Raw genomic sequence first — 24,144 nt, 5'->3', positions numbered from 1 at the left:
TTCTCTCTCTCTCTCTCTCTCTCTCTCTCTCTCTCTCTCTCTCTCTCTCTCTCTCTCTCATTGGCTTTGCCTGATAGAATTTAACTCTCACTTTTCCTCGAAGACGGAGACCATTACAGAAAACCACATCTGCTCAAAATACAGAGGACAAGAGGTGCTAAGCCCCAACAGCTCCATCTATGGCACAGCGGTACCCAAGACCCAGGCGACATCGTGGAAGGGGACTGAAAACATTGTGAGAGCCAGAGGAGCACACATCCTGTGAGATCCTGTCCCCTAGAAATGGCACGATTTTGCAACAACATGGCTACGTAAACAAGACCTGGAAAAGTACCCCAACAATAGTCATGCTAATGTGGAATGGGAAATCTCACGGGGAGGGGGGGGCTGTCCCTAGACAAAGAAATACTAAGGAATGCTGGGTAGACATTCAGTTTTCTCCAAGGATGAGCCTACAAATTAGTTATACAATATCAAATGACTAGTCCTGAAACTGTGTGTATAACAAACAATGCTAAACAGATTTAGCAGGTTGGCGTTATCTATTGATAGATAGATAGATAGATAGATAGATAGATAGATAGATAGATGATAGGTAGGTAGGTAGATAGATAGGTAGATTATATATATATATGTGTGTGTGTGTGTGTATGTATGTATGTAGGTAGGTAGGAAGGTAGGTAGGTAGATAGGTAGGTAGGTAGGTAGATAGATAGATGATAGGTAGGTAGGTAGGTGGGTAGATAGGAAGGTAGGTAGGTAAGTAGATAGATAGATAGACAGATGATAGATAGGTAGATAGATGATAGGTAGGTAGATAGATAGATAGATAGATAGATGTAGCAATAACAATTAGAGAAAAAGAGGCCATGAATTTGAGAGGGGGCAAGAGGAGGTAGGGAAGTTTGGAAGGAAGAAAGGGAAGGGGAGAAATGAAAAACTGTTAGAGAAATAATATCAATGAGGGGAGTGGTGTGAGAGGGCTCAGTGGGTAAAGGCACGTGTCACCAAGCCTGATAACCTGAGTCCTATCCACAGAACCCATTTGGCAGAGGGAGGGAATGAATTTCCTCAAGATGTCTTCTGACCTTCCCATTCATACTGTTATTCAGTACATGTACACACACACACACACACACACACACACACACACACACACACCAATTCTTTTAAATGAGGTGGAGAGATAGCTCAGCGGGTAGAGTGTTGGACCTGGATCCCCAGAACCCACATTTAAAAAGCAAACAAACAAACTGGGGTTGGGGGGACACACTTGTAGTCCTGATACTGAGAAGATGGGGACAGTAACTGTAATTTTGCAACTGTTATGAGTCATAATGTAAATGTCTGTGTTCTCTGATGGTCTTAGGTGACCCCTGTGAAGGAATTGTGACCCAGAGGTTGAGAACCACTGCTTTAAGATATTTGGGAGGAGGTTCATGGGCTAGATATGAAAATACTAGGCTATTTTATAGAGGGATTTGAGCATCCAAGGATTTTAGCATCTGGAGTGGGAGGGGCTTCTGGAACCAAGCCCAGTGAGTCCTAACAGACGACCATATACAATGGGGCCCTGGAAGTTACTGGAGGGGGTAACTATTCTAGCTGGTGTGGGGTGATGTTACTCTGAGTGAAGATAAAGGGTGGCTTCTCTAGCAAGAACAGAAGGTTTACCAGCAAGGAGAACAGAAGGTCAGAGAAGCCAGAAAGAGCACAGGGTACATTAGAACTGTTGAGAACTTTGCGAGAAGCCGCCTGGTCTAGGGCAGACGGAGAGTATTGGGGTCATACTGCTAAGGTCTTCTAAGTCAAACTATGGCTGAAATGGCCTCTGTGCCCAGCAGTGGGTAGCAGGAGGCTCCGGAGACTCTCTTGATAGCTTTAAGGGACCCCTGTGGGTAGCATGGCATTTTTAAGCCAAGCAGTAAAGCTTGCTCCAAACTGGCATTCAGAATGGGGCCAGCAGATCCCTACCCTGTCCCTCTATGGTACCCAAGCGATGGTCCTTCCACATAGTCTTTCTGGTTGCTCCCTCTTGGTTTCATCTTCCACCACGACCGGCCATTTTTGTTTTTTAATTGCTGCGGCGCCACATGGTAGACGAGGATAATCAGAGGGGAAGCAAATGACTATGCAAATCGAGTCTGGCATCACGAACTCACGGAGACCTGTGCGCGCCCTCTCTGCACTCTGAGAAAGAACTAAAAATAAAGGCAGCCTTAATTCTTCATTTCTCCCCGTTCCGTCTTTTGATGCAAAATATGTTTCATTTAAATGATGCAGGGTGAGGGAGGTCACGGGTTCTGCTGGCAGGGAGAAGGGATTTGTTTAATTGGCAAAATGCTAATCATTTTTGGATGATGAATCCTAATCTTCCCATCTAATACAGTGGATGTGAGAGTAATTACTTTCCTTCACTAAACTGTTAACGCAACATTAGTGACTACACTAATTAAAACTAATGAACTCTTACCACTGATAAACCCTCCGTCAGGCAATGGATGGCATCTCTCCTTTGGCCGTGTTTAACTTCCCATTTGCAAGAGAGGTTTTGAATTAACCTTTAGAGTAGGCCATGGAATTGGGTTTAGAAATGTTAGGCTTTATAGACTGGGTATAATTCTATCCCTAACCATTAGTGAGCCTACTTCCACCGAGGGTGTAATTGAATTTTAAGACACATTTCTCAATTTGATCAGCCACACTCCTAGGCTTGGTAATGGCTGTCCTTTCTGAATCCTGATTTCAGGAGGGGAAACCTGTCCTTGGAATTATCCGGGACCCTTTCTCCAGCTTCTGCTCCCTGTGGGTAGAAGGCTCACCCAGAGGGTTGCTTTTCCTTTCCACTCACCTCAAGGAACTGGGGCCATGCTACTTGAACAGGAAGAGGATTCTGTGCCCAGGTTTAAATGATGCTCAGATGTGTGTTTGTGCTAGTTAGCAGAGGATTGAATCCTGGGAGAAGGGACAGGTCCAATGTTGCCAAGGCCTTTTATCCAGAGGGTGGAAGAACAAACAGGACGGGTAGCAGAACATTTGGGGCAAGTATTAGAGGGTGGGGCTAATGTCAAGGCCTGATCCCCAGTAAACAGTCAGGTCGGCCCAGAAGTGTGGGTAAATATGACTTAGGGCTTTAGTGTTTAATCATTGTCTGTTTCTGAGAAAGATAGGCAGAGAGAAAAGCTAAATGTTTTCTTATTTGGTTTTCCAGCCTCTCTGCATCTTTCCCTCAAAACCTGTGACCATCAAAAGCCTGGGAAGACACGGAAACACTCCACCAATGGTTAAGAAGTGAGCTGAGGCCACAGGTGGCAGTGCTCGCCTTAATTTTCCGGGAGGCAGATCTCTGAGTTCAAGGTCAGCCTGGGCACAGGCAAATTCCAAACAGACAGGGCTCTTACCTGAGAAACCCTGTCTTGAAAAACTAAAACCAACCAACCAAACAAAACAACAAAACAATCCTTAGGGGTGAGGGTTAGGGCTAGAGATAGAAGTCACAGTGAAGCTTCAGCACGCAGACAGGACATCCTAATGTAGCGCTGTTCTCCCCGCTCCCTGGGATTCAGTTCTCAGCCGATTGACGGGGCAGAGTTGGGTGATATGTTTCTGTGGGCCTTATGGTCATGTCTGCATTCTTCGTTAAAATACTTCTGCATAGTGAGTAGGATCTAAATGCATACATTTTAACACCATACTCCGGTGGGGCCGTCAATGCCTGTTTCGGGAATTCACACCTCAGCACGATCACCTAACGTTTTATTGGAAAAGACCATGCACCAGAGATAACGAGCACAATTGCCTCAATTGCTAGCTGTAGCTCTGATTCACACCAGATGCTGCTAATTAACACTTACGCATGGGTTCTCATTGGGGAAATTAGTGGCTTGTCAATCAGTGGAACAGATGCTCAGAGTGGACTCTCTGTGATGTGCGAGAGTCAACTAAAGAGAAGTCAGGCAAACTGAGTCTCTGAGTCTTTGGCGAATGGGTCCTGAAAGTTCCTTCTCTAAGTAAGCACTTGGTGCCCAGCCTCTGAGACAGGACTTACGGTAGCCGGATACCCTCCCTTAAGAGTTCAGGTGTTACTTCACTGTGTGCTGTAATTCTGGCATTTGGGAGGCTGAGGCAGGAGAATTGTCATGAGTTTGACATCAGCCTGTATAAGACCCTGGCTCAAAAAAAAATTGTCAAGCTGCTTTGTAAAGAATCATATTTAGAAGCATAGATTAATGTGTGCTCAGACGTGCTCCTTAGAGCAGGGAGGGGCAGTTAACGCAGAGACTCAGAGCTGGTCAAAGGGCAAAGGGTAAATGATGGTAGAAAGCTTGACCCTAAATGGCGCAGCTCTATCTCTCCCTCCTAGGCTCAGGCAACATTTATGAAGATGGGGTGGAAAGAATATAAGAGTCAGAGGCTGGGGAGATGGGCAGAAATACATCTTTTGGACATAACACGGCCAGTGTATTCACGAACTCACCGAAGCTGTGGTTATTTGCACAAGACCTGTACAAGACTGGTCCAGCCAACATTTCATCATGGGTGGGGGGCTATGAGGTCCTATTCCTAACAGTGTGTAGTGTGTGTGTGGGGGGGAGGGTACTGGCAGTTAATGGTTTCTGGGGGAGAAGGTGTCACTTTCCTCAATGCTGTAGACTCTGAGCAATGGCCTTTGGGCCAGAAAAACAAAAACCTACCCGTGCTGGTGGAAGCAGCTGTAATGGAGTGGTGGGTCCATCCAAAGGAAGGAGACGTGGAGGTGGAAGGGAGAAGAAGAAAGTTTCAGAGGGAGGTGAGCGGGAGATGGCAATGAAATGACCGAAAGCCATTATATTCATGCATGGAATTGCGAGAGAGAGAGAGAGAGAGAGAGAGAGAGAGAGAGAGAGAGAGAGAGAACCCAGTCTCACCACCCCCCCAAAAAAAACAGAGAAAAAGGACTATTTCTGCATGCAGTTTCTTTCCTGGTGACTAAAATCCCTGAAGCTGGGTGTGGTGATCATGGATTCAGGATCTATCTATGTCACCAATTCACTCAGGAAGAGGGAAACGGGATGCTACTGAAGAAAGAAACAACTGTGGTGGATAAATCTGTTTTAAACCAAGACCCATGCGTGACAAATAACTTAAGGAACCCATAGAGATGACCACATAGACCTCTGTGGTCTCAAAGCCTCCCAAGTGGTCCTCTTTGAAAGGAGATCCCTGGTTATGTGAGGGATAGGAAAGAAAACGGGGATGATGCTCTGAGAATGACAGAACCCTGCACGCTTGAGTCCCTAGACTTGAGATCATGGGGCCTTTAGCTTCCAGTTCCACCCCTTGCCTGGGCAGCGTTAGTTGGTTCGTCTGTGTTACCTTCTCACTAGAATCATTGTTGATGAGAGTACAGTGCCCGGCACAACAGGCGCTTGGCACACGTTTGCAGCACAGATGCACTGGTAATAGCCTCCTCTAGAACACACTGGCTCAGCCTTTACCTCACTCAGCTTTGTCAGCCATGGGCCCAGGCTGATGCCGGTTTGAGGCAATCGTCTCTTCTGGTTACTGCCTTGACCCCTGTCCTGGGATGTGGTCAGAAAGCAATTGAGCGTCAGACAACTTCTTTATTCAACCTGCATTGAAAGCTGCTAGTTGGTGGCCCTCTCTCCTTGGTTGGGCTGGAGTTATTGATGACAGGGGTTATATTCATTTTCCCAGTACTGTATCCTGTGGTGGGCAAGACCGGCACTTTTCAGCTCCAGGGGGCTCACAGATTTTCAATGAGTACACACTATTGGAATGAAAGAATGAGGCATAGCTTATCAACTGAACCCCTTTCTTGCCCATGTGCACTGGTGGCTCTCTCCTCTACCCCAGCTCCCCAGCTGCTAGAGAAATACCTCTCTCTCTCTCTCTCTCTCTCTCTCTCTCTCTCTCTCTCTCTCTCTCTCTCTGTGTGTGTGTGTGTGTGTGTGTGTGTGTGTGTGTCTGTGTGTGTGGTCCCGTGAATTCACAGCTGTGAGCTCCTGGGGACGGAGTCCTGGAAGAGTCGCATCCTAAAATGACAGGAATGGGACACAGAGGCTACACTCAAGCTTGACAAGAACCGTCACGTGCCAGAGAGGCATTCATTTTGCTTTTACTTTTTAGGGTTTACTGGAAAGTGTCAATCATTTGTTTCCCAATTGTAAGCGGCAAATAGGCTGGGAAGCACAGTCTTCTGGTTAATAGAGGAAATCTGTCTGTCTCCTAGATAGATCTAGATGGATTTTCTCTCATGTGCCCCAGCAGGATTATTGACCTCACAAACGACTGAAGAGCCCCATGCTCACCTATTATCCACACAAAGGTAGCTTCGGCTCAAGCAAAGATTATTGCTGATCTCTAGGTCCATTCTCTCCTAAGATGAGGAGCTGGGGTGGCCTGAGCAAGAATGGTGGCCCCATAGGCTCATCTGTTTGAAAGCTTAGTCGCTAGGGAGTGGCACGATTTGAAAGGATTAGAAGGATTAAGAGATTGGCCTTGTTGGAGAAAGAGTTGCACTAGGGGTGGGTTTTGAAGTTCCCAAAGCCCGTGCCAAGTCCGGAGTCTATCTGCCTGTGGATCAGGAGTCTCGCTCTCTCTGCTACAGATCAGAATGTAACTCTCAATACTCCTCCAACTATGCTTCTTGCTGTGATGATAATGGACTAAAAACCTCCGAAATTATAAACAAGCCTTTAATTAAATGTTTTCTCTTCTAAGAGTTGCCTTGGCCATGGTGTCTCTTCCCAGCAATAGAGCAGTGACCAAGACAGTAACTAATGGATTGAGCCCACCGAGAGCCCTACAATCTACCATATTCTCTCTATATTTCAATATACCACCCAGATAACCAAGATGCTGAAAATCCATCTTAATGACCGAGACAGTTCCCTGCAGTCTAGGCTATCCAGGGATCCATTAGCCAGAAGGCAATTCCTTGAGCTCAAAAAGTAGCCAATGGGTGGGTATCTTGGGGGAAGGTGGGAAGAATTTGACTGTTGAGCTGGAGTGTGCTCTCGGCTTTATGGAAGGTCTCTCACAGTGTGGAACGAGCCAGCTTTGGGAGAAAGGGACCCAGACTGCTGACTGGAACTGTGCACATCGTTCATTATGAAGAAATGAATTATTAAGTTAGAAGCATGAAACATATTTGTAGAGTCTCATACCTGGAGTTTTTACTTAGAAATATTTTAGGTATGTATGTACGTGTGTGTGCATGCATGTGTGCAGGTGTATGCGTGTGTGTGTGGGGGTGTGGGTGTGTGTGAGCTTTCACTTGTAATTTTGCCTTGAACCCTGCAGGCGTTCAGGGCAGACCTGCAGTCTAAACACAAGGCTGGAGAAAAGCTGCTGTCTTTCCATTTATCTCTGGCTCTCATTTTTTTTTTCTGTGTGAGGCTTGGAGCATGCTAATGAGTCTTATAGATGAAAAGATCTTCCTTAGAAGGAACTTTTTGCAGAGTTCAACTTTTATACTGCAGCTGTAAGTGGAATCTGGGCCTATGTGAGCAGTTTAAAGGTTAAGATGTAATTACCTGGAACCCCATTAACAAGAAACATCCATGGAGGATGGGTTCAGGACCACGGAATGACTGAGGGGAGTGTGTTGAGCTTCATTGGGAGAGCACGCTCAGCAGATCTGGACAACTCCAGACCATGGGCAGTAGTGTTGATCTATTAACAACAGAGGCCGCTGCAGCTGACTGAGTGCCCTAACCTTAGGGAGAAGGTAGGCTTCTAGAAACTGTCACGTAGGAAAGTCTAAACATGGAAAGCATGCATACTTGCAAATTTTGAGGGTGTGGAAATGTGTCCTGGATGGCATGAGACACTCCGATGGCCTAATTACCCCAGGTGTGCTTGTGTCTCCGTTCTTCAAAGAAATCCCTACTAAGAACTCTACAAATTCAACTTGTCCCATTGTAACTCCCCACCTTCCCATCCTCCACAGAGCACCCTTGGCTTGGCTCCATTGTATCCGCCCACTAGGAGCCCCTTCTTCTTAGCAAGGTCTAGTCTATCTGTTGCATGCTCATTTTAACACACAACACAACTGTCTAGAGTCTTTTTTTTTTCTGAGACAGAGTTTCTCTGTAGCTTTGGAGCCTGTCCTGGAACTAGCTCTTGTAGACCAGGCTGGTTTTGAACTCACAAAGATCCGCCTGCCTCTGCCTCCCGAGTAAAGGCGGGTGCCACCACCACCTGGCTCCAGAGTCTTTCTTGACAGTGGCCTGAGCTCCAAAAAGGCTTTCATAAGAGTCTATTCTTAAAATGGGAAATATATCATTTTATTGAGTAGATTGGAAATCAATGATGCAGAGTAGAAAGAAAACTGATTTTTGAAGTCACACCAACATGAGTATGAATCTTGGACTCTTTAATTAACCTCTTCATGCTTCAGTTTTCCAATTTATAAAGTAAGAATTATAAGATCTCCCAGAGTGTGGGTAAGGACTGAATGAGACGCAGAAAACATTTGTCACGTAGAGGCCAAAGTAGGAAAGACATCGGGGGTAGATATAACTATCACCATCATCAGCAAACAGCTAGTTGGGGCTAAAAACCCACACTTTACATAATCTCTAGAATTATACCTAAAGTAGATGAGATTATAAATCATGAATGTCCTTTTAGATATTGAAAGGGTTTTGCAGCAGAAGAGTTCTTGGCAATCGGGGCCAAGGGATGTCACAAAAATCACTCCAGGCAATAGATCTCACGCAAGAGATTTATGGCAGGCTAGTGGGGGCACAGACTGGCTGACTCTGAGCAGGGAATGGAAATCAGACATTAGTGGACCATGTCAGGATGGCGGGGCTTATAGGGAGGATGGAGCATGCACATAGTGAAAATATGATACAGTGGAAACATGTCATTCTGGGATGTGGGTGGTTCTTAGTTGGCTAACAGATTTCCTTTAAAGACTCCTGATGATTTCAGTTGGGGTTAAAATTTTCATCATCAAAAGTCTTTCACTGAGTATTTCTGCCTGGCCACTAGACAGTGGATACTGGCTACAACACACAGAGCAAGCCAGCTGAGTACCTGGAATGTAACTGGCAATTCACAAATGATTGCTGCAGCCACCACCACTGCCACTGCCACCACTGCCATTATCATCATCGTCATCACCATCATCCTTATCACCACCACCACCATTGTCATCACCACCATCATCCTTATCACCACCACCACCATCATTGTCATCATCATCATTATTATCATCATCATCACCATCATCCTTATCACTACCACCATTGTCATCATCATCATCATTATCACCATCATCCTTATCACCACAACCACCATCATTGTCATCATCATCATCATCATCATTATCATCATCATCCTTATCACCACCACCATTGTCATCATCATCATCATCACCATCATCCTTATCACTACCACCACCATCATCATCACCGTCATCCTTATCACCACCACCACCATCATTATCATCATTATTATTATCATCATCATCACCATCATCCTTATCATCACCACCACCATCATTGTCATCATCATCATTATTATCATCATTGTCATCACCATCATCCTTATCACTACCACCATTGTCATCATCATCATCATCATCATCATCATCACCATCATCCTTATCACCACAACCACCATCATTGTCATCATCATCATCATCATCATTATCATTGTCATCGTCATCACCATCATCCTTATCACCACCACCATTGTCATCATCATCATCACCATCATCCTTATCACTACCACCACCATCATCATCACCGTCATCCTTATCACCACCACCACCATCATTATCATCATTATTATTATCATCATCATCACCATCATCCTTATCACCACCACCATTGTCATCATCATCATCATCCTTATCACCACCACCACCATCATCATCACCATCACCCTTATCACCACCACCACCATTACCATTGTCGTTGTTATTATCATTATCATCGTCAAGTGTTTGGTTAAGGCAATGATGCTTTGTGAGTTTAGACAATCCTATGAACAAATCGAGTTGTATCCCATGGTCCTCACCAGCAACTTCCTTGAGTATCTTTCCTGCAGGGCTCCTGAGCAGAAGGAAAGGGGGAGGGTGCGAGGGTGTCTATGGCTTTTGTGTCTAGGTCACTGATAAATGAGACTGTCTCACAACAGGAGTAAGAATTTAGGAGGGCCTGCCTTTCACCTCTCCATCTGTTGGAGGGTGTCTCTTTTTTTAATTTATTTATTTATTAAGGATTTCTGCCTCCTCCCTGCCACTGCCTCCCATTTCCCTCCCCCTCCCCCGATCAAGTATCCCTGACTTCAAACTATATTACAGAGCTACAGTATTGAAAACAGCTTGGTATTGACATAAAAACAGAGAAGTCGACCAATGGAATCGAATAGAAGACCCTGACTTTAACCCACAAACCTATGAACACCTGATTTTCGATAGAGGGTGTCTCTTTTGCCAGTGATGCTAATAGCTAGCTTATCTAGCTAGGAGATGGGAAGAAGCCACACTTGGGTCAGAACAATGGAGAACAAGAGCCCTGTGGGTGAGTTCTCCAGAGCCACAGAGAAACCAGGACTGGCACTGAAGAAGTCTACAGCCTGCCTGCAGGAGGCTGTGGTCCTAGAGCCAGAAAGTTCCTTTCTGAGACTAGACGATAGGGCTCAGCTCTGAAACAAGGATGCACGTGGCTCCCCTCACCTCAACCCGAGAACAATGCAATCTCACACAGCTCCTGATAGCATTGAGCATCCTCTCAAGTGAGGTGGGGCAGGTGTTTTATTAAGTCTACGTCTCTGCCTATCAGTGCTAGGTGCATATTTAATAAAAATCCGGCTTGGGGGCGCTATGAAGGAAGAAGAGAAAATTGCTGCCCTCTGGGCTTGGGAGCTTAGCTATCCATGCAGTCCCAAATAATTCATTCATCTACAATTCATCTTTGAGTTATTAAAGCTGTGATATGTCTCTAAGGAACAAGTTTATTAGTGTTCCAAGATAATTAGTTGGTGCTACTTCAAGGCAATTTAAATTGTCCCCATGTAGGTATTCCTTCCCAGAAGTCACCGTGGCTTTATTTCTACCTTGGTCTGTTTTGTTCACTTTTCTCCCTATTGGAGAGCACTCACTTTCTATGAAGCTTCTAGACTCTCCAAAAGGCCTGGTCTCTTAATGACTAAGTCCTCAACCTCTAGTTCAGCCTTTTCTGGATTAAAGTTCTTCCTCTTGGGTCATGCCCACAGCTGGGTTGCCCATGACTGCCTAGGAGAGTGGGTTTACCTCTTTTCTTTTCTCTCCACGCCTTGGGGATCCGTGGAGGAGAGGACATGCCTGGAACTCCCCCTATGCCGCATGTGTATAAATCACATACAACATTCCTAGCAACTGCACAAGCACCAGAACCCCTGTTTACTACTCTGCCTAGTGGGCTAGACTGCAGTCCTCAACCCCTGAGAAGTGTGCGTGCAAAGCACCTGTGCAGCTTGTTAAAATGCAAACTTGGTTGCAATAGGTCTGGACCAGCTCCCAGGGAAGCTGCAACTGTGGCCACTGTAGCCTGAAGAGTGAGAGATGCACCTTCCCTCCCTTGACTGCTGCATCAGACCTGGGGTCACCCCCAAGCACCTGAATCCCTGTAGGAACCAAGGAGAAGCTCCTAAATGACCTCAGCCATCACCGTCTGTGTCTTTGATTCTTTAACAACTCTAAGTCCCACCGGGATCCATTGTCACCTTCACAATAGATGTGATGGGACTTTACTTTGAGCTGGACGGCTGCCTGATTTAGTAGTCAGAGAGAGCCATGCAGACAGCGGGCATAGCAGGAACTCATAGGGGGACTGGGGAAGCAGAGGCCTTGAAGGAATTCTTATCCACAGAATGGAAGTTCCTTAATCTTCTTTCTTCTCACAGTATTTAAATTTGTACGTTAGTAAAGAACTTAGCTTTAATTAATAAATTATCCATTTTTATAGCTTCTCATAATTTTTTACTGTTTAGCTTAATAGGGTTTTCATGTGCAGGGTTCCAAAGCAGCTTCTCTCTCTCTCTCTCTCTCTCTCTCTCTCTCTCTCTCTCTCTCTCTCTCTCTCTCTCAGTTTTAAGTAATAAGACATAAACAAATGTGCTTTTCTCCAGGATCTACTGGTTTCCATACCTCTCTATGTAATAAATCCATCCATGTACTCATCCATCCACCCACCCACCCATCCATTCATTCATCCACCCATCCTCCCATCTGTCCTTTCATCTGTCTATTCACCCATCCACCCATCCATCCATCTGTCCATCCATCCACCCATCCATCACTGTTCATTTTATGTTACAGTTTATGAGGTGCTGGAGATAAGGCAGTGAACAAATCAAGTGTGACCCCTTTCCTCTGAGAGGTCACTTTTCTCAAAGGGAAGGAAACTATTTCGCCTGTAGGAGAAAGGTCAGAGGTTATCTTCATCAGGTTCTGGCAGAGGTTGCTTGAAAACTTTAGTTGAAGGATGTGATAGTTGGTTTTAAGATCAACTTGCCACAAATTAGAATGACCTGAGCAGGGAACCTTACACCTGACCTGACTGCCTTAATTGATGTGGGAAGACCCACCCCAAATGTGGGTGGTACCTTTTGGTAGCAGCCTAGGCACAAAGGGGCCTGCTGCAGGAAGATTGTCTTTGGCTGGCTCAGCTTTCTCTCTGGCTGTTGAGTTGATTTACCCCATTGCTGCTGCTTCCTTCACTGAAGTTAGAGCCATGGCTTCCAGGTTTCCACTGTCTCACTGAGACTGGTAACTCTCCAGAAACCCTCCATGGCTTTAGCACCAGATTGGGGCTGCTGAGGTGGGTCCAGCCTTGTGTTCTGAGAAGCTACGGGATTGTCAGGCTCTACAGCGAGAGCGATTATCAAACTACTCCCACGGCTGAAGCACCGACCTCAAGGGCAGAGCCCCTACTGGGTTCTCAGCTTCTCAGGTACGAGACAGCTGTTGCTGCTGTTTCAGTATAAATTGATTTAATAAATCCCTAAAATATATATTGATTCCATTAGCTTTGTTCTAGAGAACCCTGGCTAATACAAAGGACTGCTAGTCACAGTGGTTCTAATACACTGGGTTCCTAGACTATCCAGACAAAACTCAAGCTCAGTCAACCTCAGGCAGCTAGCTGGACATTGATTACACTGTCTTAACCTCCTTACCTAAAGAAGACAGTAGCTCATATTTTAACCAATCAAATAGTTCATTTGTTTTGTTTCCACATCCCTCTTACAACAATTTCCCAGCAACTGCTTCTACTCACTTTGATTTGGTGGTTTCTTTTTCTTTGACTATCTACTCAAATAAACCCTTTCAAAACTTTAAAATGTCAAAGAATATGTTTTACCCTGTCTTGAGTGCAAATTGTCCCAACCTTTTTGCCTTCTTATCTCTTAATTCTCAACCCAGTGGGAGAGGAAGTTCAAAAGGGGAGAAGACAGAACCTTGCTCAATAGTGAGAAAGGGTCTAGGATTCCTTTAAGGAGTCTTGAAAACAATTTATGTTTGCAAAAAAGGATGGTTTGGAAGGACTTTGTCTTTCTCCATATCGCTGCCCCAATTCTATGACTGCTTCCCAAATTCCCCCATGATACTAATATTGGAGACTATTTCTGACAAAAGATAAGCTGATAATGGTACCCAAGCCTTCCCCAGAGAACAAAGAAATGGCAAGTCTTTGAGGCCAGCTCTGCCAATGTCCCAGCCTTGTGGCAAGCAGCCAGAATGAACCCAAACCTCCTCAGTTTCTCACCATTGCTAGAACTTGTCATGTCCACGACCCTTGATCTCCCCCACCCACTGCACATTAATCGCTATCTAATGCCACACATCCTGATGGCTGGGTCGCAGAATGAAGCTTATATTTCCCCGGGGTGGGATAAGAAAAGGAGCTAGGTACCACCAGCAGACTCAGTGGTGACTGATGAGGTAGGGGACAGGAACTCTGAGAAAGACAGAATAGACATGGGGATCAAGCTCTTCCTCTGCTTTGATGGGCAAGGGGAAGTCCCTTTTTCTTTTTCTTTCCAACCTCAGTTTCTATGACTATAGGGTGGATACAATACTTACTTCTCTCCTGGACGGTGCGAAAAATGATGTTTTGAAGACAAAAACCACTTGTGAGGGAAGTCTTCGGTGAATGGAGGCATGGGCTATGTCTGCGTCTGAGTCATAGACTGTCCATTCTAAGAACATCACGTGTAACATCTCAACCTTCCAGCTGGGAGGTGGAGACAGTTTCTACCGGTAGCCGATATACAGGGACAGAGAATGGAGAAGGTAGGGTCTATCTGCACGGGGGCACTTCCTGTCCCTTCCTATCCAGCTGCCACACTCAACCATCTGCATGCAGATAGTATGCTGCTCATATTTCATTCCATCCCAAACTGAGCTTTCCTTCCTAACCCGCTTAGCTCATCAGTTGGCAGAGGAGCCAGGGACCTGGATCTAATCCTAATGTTAAGTAAAGAGCAAACATAATGAGGAAGATAAATCTTCTGCAGAGAAACGATGTGTGTAACATTCCAGAGTCAAGCCTGGGTGATTCCCGTCTCCTCTAGATGGGTCCTATCAACAACCCCCTTTCCCATCTCAGATATCAGCAGGCTCGTGGGGAATTGCTTTTAAACTTACTGTTTCCCCATTAGGAGCTAATGCAATCCCATCTCAAACATTTGAGAAAATCCTACATTGTACAAAGACAAGAATAGCACACCTCACACTGCCCCATCCTAACAGGAGAATTATTAATGCTTTGATAGGGCACTCCTCCTGCCTTGTTCTTTAACATAGATGTCTAAATAGTGCATGTCTATTCTCGGAAATTATTTCCCCAAATCTGAGGGTCATGAAAGAATATGTGTCAAACATGTAAAAGAGAAGTGCCATCGTAGGGACTTCCTTGGCCTTGAAGAACCCCGGGGAGAACGCCCATGAATGCCACATAAATGACTTTATTTGGACCATGTTGAAAGCAATCGCTCCATATAGCCCACTATTTATATATTCTTTTGTCCAGCAACCCTCCACACATTCAGGATAAAAAAGAAACTGGATTTTCATTCAGAACCTCAATGAGGACAAGGTCTGGTCCCAGAGTCACCGTGTGACTTCCTATCTCTCATCCACCTCTCTCGCTCCGGCCTCCCTTGTCCACGAGGTCTCTGAGGTTGCTGGCTTTGTTGTTGGAAGCAGTCAGGCTTTCCGTGTTGACCCTCCCCCACCTTCAATCCACTCTTATTCGCCCCTGGGTTTAACAGTGGCATCAAACTAATTTATAGCTCTTGCCAGTAAGAGCACAAATTTTCATCTTAGCCTGTCAGGCGGAAGGAAGCTCTGGCTCAAATGAGTAATTGTTGACCCATGCTCCTTATTAGAGATGGGACTGGGGTCACCCTGTTTGTTGTTTTAACACAAGAAATTAAGGGTCCCGGCAAGGGCTTCCATTGGAACTGAATTGGTAATGAGACAGAATATCTTTGTCTTTGTGGGTGACCTCTCTCGGTACTGTGTTCACAGCAGGCAGTGGGATAAGGCCTTACTTCCCCAACCATCCCAAGGGAAGGGCACACTGCCAGGGTTTGCTTCTGATCTTTATATTCCCCCAGGACCTCGGGGAAAAATGACTATGAATATAAAGGCAGACATAATTCCCCTCCACCTATGGAGCATCAAAAATATACTAGAAATGTTGAGGGGGATATGGTCCTAGACGCTGCTGCTTTAGCCTCCAGCACCTAGCATACGAGCGGCCATAGACTGCTGTGCTGTGACGGTGTGAAGCAGGAAGTGTTCCTTTCAGAACCCAATGGCTTGATGTTCAGGGGAGGCTTGTTTAAGAGGTGTCAATAAAGTGAGCCAGAAATAATAGGTGAGTCTGGGTCGTGGAGGGGGGCAACCTTCAAAGGATGGTGTCTTAGGATTTCTATTGCCGTGACCACGGCACCTCTTATAATGGAAAACATTTAATTGGGGCTGACTTATAGTTATCATCCTGATAGAAAGAATGGCAACACACAGGCAGACAAGGTGCTGGAAAGGAGCTGAGGTTTCTACATATAGACTGGCAAACAGCAGGGAGGGAGGGAGGGAAGGAGGGAGGGAGAGAGAGAGAGAGAGAGAGAGAGAGAGAGAGAGAGAGAGAGAGAGACTGGGCCTGGCTTGAGTATTTAAAGTGTCAAAGCCCACCCCAATGACAAACCTCCTCCAACCAGGCCACACCTAATCTAATAAGGCCACATGTCCCAATCCTTTCTAATAACACCATTCCCTATGATCCTATGGGATCCATTTTCATTCAAACCACCACAGTTTGGGAATGGGGAGGCGGGGACTTGGTCTTTTCAGGGACTAATTCTTGCAAAACAAGGAGAAATGAGGTTGTGTTGAAAGGTGTAAGCAGATTTAAAGATGCGCCTCAATTTACCATGTGATTACATCCTAAGAGTCCCATCACCAGGCAGGAATTCCCTGCATCTAGAGTACATCACGATGTGCCTAGCCTAGTGAACATTCTCGCATAGACCTTCATCTGATGTGGAGTGTCGTTTCCCTGTAGGATGAGGGCTGACCGGGAACCACAGTTTGCGGCCACTGCCCAAGAGTATGGTACCATGTAGCCAACCCCAGATGACCATAGTTAAAGCTCATAGCATGAGTTCTGCCCAAGGTGTTGCTCTTGACGCATTAGTGAAGTTGAAAGACTGCAAGTTTGGGGCCATCTGTACAGAGCATTTTGACAGCCAGAGGAGGTTGGGGAGGATGGAGGATGGAGGAAGAAATCTCCACACACTTTTAGTTTTTTAAAATTTTATCTTATGTATACGGGTATTTTGCCTGCATACACACACACACACACACACACACACACACACACACACACGCATCACGTGTGTGCCTGGTGCCATAGATCCCCTAGAACTGGAGTTACAGACAATTGTGAGCTGCCATGTGGGTACTGGGAATTGAACCCAGGTCCTCTAGAAGAACAGCCGGTGCTCTTAATCACTGAGCCATTTCTTCAGTCCCGGCATATGCCCTTCTAATGTCGGTGACTGAAATGACAATGGAATTGTATGAATACGGCCTTTCATGGAGCTATGCAATCCTCTTGCCATCTCTCTAGTAAAGAACAGTTACCTTGAGACATCATTTCAGCATTATAAAGTGTTTCTTATACCTGGTAGCTCCTGTAATCTCTTAAGTAAGGTCTCTTAAGCATTGGTTACTATGATGTCATGTCAACTTGACAGGCTTTAGAGTAGCCATGGAAGCTCACCTCTAGATGTTGTTTATGCTTTTATTCCCAAAAAGGTTGAACCAAAGGGACAAAACCTGCTCTGACTGTGAGCAGCGCCATCCCCTGGTCTAGGGTCTCTGAATGAAAAGGAGAAAGCAGGTAGTCACCATTCCTCTCTTTCTGTGTCCTGAGTGTGGATAAAATGTGGCCAACTGTTTCATTCCTGTCGCCGTGACTTCCTCACCATGATGGACTGAACCAAAATAAACCCTCCCTCAGACTGCGAACCAAAATAAACCCTCCCTTGCTTCTTGACTTCTTTCTTGTCGAGTGTTTTATGACAGCAACAAGAACAATTACTAATATGGTTGCTCAGGTGACAGTCATGGCTTGCTGGTAGACTCTCCCAGGCACTGGTCTAGGCCAGCTGGGGAAGACACAAGAGGGCAGTGAGGTGAGGCTTTGTGGAGATGCTGTCTGTTCATGCTGATTCATGACACAGGTAGTAGGAGAAGAAAATATCTTCCCTAGAAATTGTGATATTTCTCAGGAGAATTATTACAATGTGAAAATTCAACAAAGTGGTAAGAATTCATCTCCCCTAGTCACCGAGTCCTAATGATGAGGGTTGCGATATTGTTACGGAGTGAGGTAAGGAACAAATGCCCCTGAGATCATCTTTCTTCTGGACTTAGGGGTATAGCCCCTGGGAAGAAAAAAAGAGTAGGCAAGACGTCAGGGTTGTCAAGATAATTCTCAGTAGAAATATTTATACGGTAAACAGAAGAACTCCAGTTGCTGTCAGCAAGAGTCACAGCTCATCCCTTGGGACAGGCAGCTGGTGATGCTGTGTTCTGAAACATAGATCAGAAACCCTGGTGTGGTTTACAAGAGTCCCCAGCTGGCTCCAGATCAACATTGGATATGTTGCTAAGTACACAGCAGGAACTTTAAGGCAGCAGAACAAGAGTCTGTCTGTATGGAAACAGCCATGGACGAAAGGGCTTGCTTGGCTATTGGTCCCTCTCCACAAACTGATTTAGCCCTATTGCTAAAGAGAAACACACACAACTTAAAGCACATGGAGAAGCTGAGCTGGTGCCTGCCTAGAGCCTTCACCCCTGTGTTCCAGTGTCCATGGTACTGGAAGGTACTCTGCCTGCTACCAAAGAGAAAGGTAAACACCGGCTCAGCTATAAACTGTTTCATCTGCAAAGATGACCTGCCTGCAAGATGCGCTAGTGCAATATGCCATAAAGCCTTTGGGAGGAACCAACCAAAATCTAATTGGATTGAAGCCCCGTTCCATGAGGTAGAACCCATCTCTGACCCGGACCCTGGAACCAGATAGACCAGGGACCCAGGGGAAAACCAAATACTAATCTATGGCTAAAGGAACATAGCCATAAGATGACGTCTATGACATTCTGCTGTACTTAAGATTATCAGGGAAGCTTCCTCCTGCAGATGGGGACAAATTCAAACCCACCGCTGGTCAAGGGGAAGAGACCGTAGAAGACTGAGTCCTAAGTGGGATGTCTCCATCAAATCCCCGCCCATCAGGACTCAGGAAGCTCTAGTGAAAGATGGTAGGGAGAGAGTAAGAGCTGGATAGAATGGAGGACACTGAAGAAACAAGGCCTGCTAAAGATGGCAGGGCCGAAGCCCATACAAACTCACAGAGACTGGCAGCATGAACAGGGCCTGCACAAACCAGTCCCAGATGCAGGCCCAGTACTAAGAGGAGACGTAAACACAAGCCCCGTCCCTAACCAAGAGGTTATTTCCAATTGATAACCACTCACAAATGAAAAATTAGTTTTCCTCTATGGAGTCTTACTGGGTATACAAAACACTCTTAAGGGCAGAACCCATGGCCAGCAGCAGATGGCCAATACACTACAAATTCATTGGCATCTTTGGTGGTTCTTTGTTTCATAATGTTTTGTCAGGGATTTTTTTTTTTAAGTTTACAGTTCATTTGCATATATATTATGGTTTCCCATTTTGTGTTTTTATGGGATTCCTGTGTGTGTGAACCTGTGCGTATCTGTGTCTATAAGGGTTTTTCATGATTTTTCTTTGGGTATTTTTCTTCTGTTTGTTTGTTTGTTTTGTTCTATGCTAGTCTGTTTTTGCTTATCATTATTCTTAGAAATCTATTTGTTTTCTAGCAATAGAAAGGAGTGTGGATTCAGATGGGAGGAGAAATGGTGGGACTCTGGGAGGAGTTGGGGGAGGGGAAGCTATAACCAGAATGTATTGTATGAAAAATACCTTTTCTCAAGAAAAGAATAGATAAATACATTTCTTTTCAAAGAAACAAAAAGAGAAAAGGAGAAAGAATGAGTATGGTATTGGCTGGGTGCACAGGTGAGGGCGATCTGGGAGGAGCTGGGAGGGGGGAATTGTGATCAGAATATATTGGATGAAAAAAATTCTTTTAATAAAAAGAAAAAAGTTACAGTATTTTATACTTGGGAGAATGTGTACATAAGACTTCTTGTGTTCTCTAGCAGCCATATACATTTTTAATAATTATTTAGCATAAAGTTAATTTAGTGTTGGTTGAAGAGTGTAAAATTTTTGTAACCTTAAAGAAAAGACACCTCTTGGTAGGATGTAAATAGGACTGACTTAATCTTCAAAGACCTCTTGTAAGAAGGCCTCTATTTTGAATATTCTGTCTTTCTCCAGTCACTGGTGGGTATGCAGCAAGTAGCTGAGTATATCCTGATATGCCTGAGGCTTAAATGAATGGATTTAGTTTCATTTATAAATTCATTTATTCAGTTAGCCACCAAACTTCATTGATCCGCATCCATGTGTCAGAAATGGTGACACAGCCTGGTGATAGAATGATTAATAAGACCCAGTATCTAGTCCCGAAAGACAGCATATTATAATGGCTGAAAAATAGACCAACACATGACACACATGATCATTGTTATGATGGGCATAAGCCATCCCTGCCATGTGTGTACAGAGGAGACACAGAGAGAGTTAGACCCAAGCATGTCTCTTAGGGGAGCCTCTCAAGGCCTTGGAGGATGAGTGGGGACCATCTCTGCACAGAACAGGTTTGCAACAGGAGGAATGGTCATTTAGGTAGACAAAAACCCAGGACATCCCCAGCTCAGCAGGTTGTGGTTAGCCCAGCCAGTCTAGGAGGTTAGAGTGCTCAAGGTCAAGGTTGGCTAGGAAGAAGCCCAGCTAAGGAGCCGAAAGCTTGTGCTTTAAGGAAGGTGGAGAGGAACCTGTCATAAAAAGTGCCTCTTGCAAACATTGCCAGATGGGTGGGGTAGAATGAGAAGGATTAAGGTAATAGTGACAAGATGTTTGTGTTTATCCAGTTATTAATGTGTATTAATGTGTAGCCCCTTTACAGAGACATGGATAGCTGTACCCAAAGGAGAAAACTGTGCTTAGAACTTTGACAAATAGAATGTTTCTGTATATTGAATTTTAAACATAGAATCACTTTGTATTTTATGTGAGTTCATTACTATTAGTAAGTTAATGTTTATATATCAATATCATCATCATTATTACCTGCTACATGACTAGACTCTGCAACTCTCATACTGAGTGAAAGAAGCCAGTTAAAAGTCTATGTATTGGACGATTCCCAGTTGGATAAATGACAAGAACAGGAAAGAACGTCCATCAAATCCATCCACATCTGTCCAACAATGCATCCGCCTATGTGCATCGATAATTAACATTTCAGGAGCTTTGTGAGATGATCATTAAACATAGCCATTGTTAGAATGAAATCATATAAACTTATAATTACCCCAAGTGTATTAAAAACACAGGGACAAAGTAATCACATTTACAAATTTTCATTGTCTTACACGTGTGCGTAACACCTCTGTCTTGTGGAAGTCATCCCGCATAGTGTGAAGCATGCGTCCTGACGTCATGCCCCATGATGGGACACTGGCAGGTTGAAGAGAGCCATGGTGGGGACACTTGAAAGTGTGCTGTGTGTTCAGGAGAAGCTTCGTGCTGACCGGCACCAACACTGGAGGAGATAGATGGTCTTTCCAGAGCTAAAACTGTCAGCTGATTTAGCCCAGAGGTTCTTGTCATTCGGGAGGGAGTGATCTTTGCTGGTTCACTTTTATCTCGTTAACACAGAGAAAAATGTCAGCCAGCATTCCCCCCTCCCTGAAGGTACACATAGTGACATGGTGACTTCCTTCCTGCCCTGGAGAATCATGACAGTCCGAGTCTGTCACATGACAGGTGGGTCACAGCTGTGCATTGGTGATAAACACAAGAATCCGATAAAGCCACTGAAGGTCTGGTGTGCTTTTATGGAAGTTAAAATAAAGGGGGGTAGAGGGATTGGTTCAGGCGATAAGATGCTGGCCACATAAGCGTGGGGACCTGGGTTCAGATCCCCAGCACCCACATAAAAAACCAGGTACAGTGGCATGCGCCTATGATCCCAGCTCTGAGGAGTGGGATTCAGGAGGCTCCCTGGTGCTTACTGGACAGCAGTTTAGCCAAACTGGGGAGCTCGAGGTTCAGTGAGAGGCCCTGTCTCAAAACTAAAGTGGAGCAGGATTGAGGAAGACATGAATTATCAACTTCTGACTTCCACATGCTTGCACACACACAAACATGTAAATACATCACATACATAAAATAAAGTAAAACAAAAATTATGTATTGCATTATTTGCATATATCATTATAGCCTCAAATTTTATAATAAATGTGCCCACACAGAGACACACACATGCACAAGGCACACACACATGCACAAGGCGCACATGCACGCACGAGTGTACATGCGCGCGCACGCGCGCGCACACACACACACACACACACACTTTTCTCCAGAAGAGCCAATTATCAAACCCCTGCCAAAGTATCACTTCACATGTCTCCAAAACTTGGTCCCTGTTCTGAGCAAAAGCGGGGATCTCCAACTTGTCTAAATTTCTACCCCTCATGGGATGGCATCCCACCTGCAAATTAAACTCAGCTCTGACGGAAAGAATGTCACCTCTACATCAGAGCTCCAATTCTGAGTGTGCGCAAACTTGTCTTCCATTTTGCACCTGAAGCCTGAGCCAAGCAAGGCTGCTGTGAGGCTGATCCCACCGGTGGTGTGCCCCTAGGAGGGAACGGGCTCCCAACCCTGTTGTAACAATATTGATGATCCCTGCCTGGTCCCGACTCATAAAAGAAGCTGATGAGGGTCAATGCCTCCTGAAATGGACATAAATCTGTCCCATCTGACCTCTGACCTTTCAGCAGCTGCTGCCTTTGGGTAATTGGCTGAGCTGCCAAAGGGAGATGGGGACGTTGGGGGACTCTACAGAACAGAGACCTTTAAAAATAGACTTCATAATTTTTGTTCCACGCTTCAGGTTACACTGGGAATTGGTGGATTGTGAGTTGAAATTCATTACAAGCATGTGTTGTTATGTTGACAGACCCATGGACTCAGAATCTCTGGATATCGGAACAGAGGCCTCAGATAAATCAGGCGTACCCACTAGAGATTGTATCTCATCGGGAAATTGTCAGGCATGCCCGCCGCTCTTGCCTGCAGTCTTTTGTTTTGCTTCTTTGAACCAGAGAATGAACGACTTAGGTCACCTACCTCTAGATTGGACAGGACTCAAATCAAGGAACACTGAGCTGCAAAGTCCCCAAGCTACTTACCAAACAAGGCTCTGTCTCCATGCTATGAAGATGCTTACACCAATTCCCTTTAAAAAAGTGAGACAGGAGGCGAGGGAGCTAGCGCAGCCAGTCCAGTGCTTGCTGCGTAAGCGTGAAGACTTGAATTTCAATCCCCAGATTCCCTTGGACAAAAGCCAAGTGTGATACAGGGCACCAGGAATTCCAGTGAGGCAAGACAGGTAGATTCTGGGGCTCCCTGGCCAGCCAGCCTCACCTCCTTGTTGAGCCATAAGTCAGTGGTGAGAGACTTGTCTCCAAAGATAAGGTGAAGGCGTTCTGAGGAAAGGACACCCGAAGTTGACCTCTGGCTTCTCCTTGCACATGTGCAGTTGTGTATGAACACACACGCGTGCGCGTGCACACACATACACACACGCACACACATGCGCACACACTCTCACATCATAAACACATTACATTTGAAAGCACCAACCCCAGGTAATGGCGGTATTCTCTGGATGGGATTATAGGGAATGCGCTTCTCAATGGTTTTTACATCTATTCAGAGCATGCATGGTACTTTTATGATTTAAAAAAAAATAGCCAGTCAATGGTGATCACACCTCTAATCCTAGCACTCCAGAGGCAGAGGCAGGTAGATTTCTGTGAGTTTGAGGCAAGCCTGGTCTGTAGAGCGAGTTCCAGGACAGCCAGGACTGTTACACAGAGAAACCCAGTCTCAGAAGAAGAAAAACAACTTAAATATAATTATAATGCAGTTGAGGGAGGATGAAACAAAAAAGGACCCACCCGGAGAAATTTAGAGTGGGGATGAGGACTGTCATTCAGCCTTGGCTGAAGTAGCCTTGACCCATGGTCCTGCTCCTGCCTCCTGCAGCCGCCAGCTGAAGGGACAGGTCACCAAGGTGAGAGGAGCTTAGATAACAACCACGGCCAGCATTCTAGATCTTGAGCTCCCTACCTTCCCACAAGAGACACCAGGATCCCTGGATGCTCAACCCAGTTCCGGCTGCCAAAGGATGTGAGAGATGCTGGGGTTGGCGCCATCCTTCATTCACGTCCCTGGCTGGTGGGTGACGGGACTGATGAACCGCTAGCTAGCACAGGTACCCGAGTGAGGAACTGCCCACACCGGGTGTTCACATATATCACTTCTGGCTCTCACGTGTGTTGGGGGCTGATATAGTACCACTGTAAACTGTTCTGGATGCTTAAAACTTGAG

The 24,144-nt window shown here is 45.4% G+C and overlaps 1 protein-coding gene across 1 annotated transcript in view; it reads right to left on the bottom strand.

The window, feature by feature from the left end:
• The window catches only part of Siah3 (siah E3 ubiquitin protein ligase family member 3), a 64,240-nt gene that overhangs the window by 4,345 nt on the left and 35,751 nt on the right, over positions 1-24,144 (bottom strand). The window lies entirely within an intron of this gene.

The sequence above is a fragment of the Microtus pennsylvanicus genome, chromosome 15, assembly GCF_037038515.1.
Source record: "Microtus pennsylvanicus isolate mMicPen1 chromosome 15, mMicPen1.hap1, whole genome shotgun sequence".
Lineage (NCBI taxonomy): Eukaryota > Metazoa > Chordata > Mammalia > Rodentia > Cricetidae > Microtus > Microtus pennsylvanicus.
Note: the sequence above shows the minus strand (reverse complement) of the source record. Positions and strands in the feature narration are given on the sequence as shown.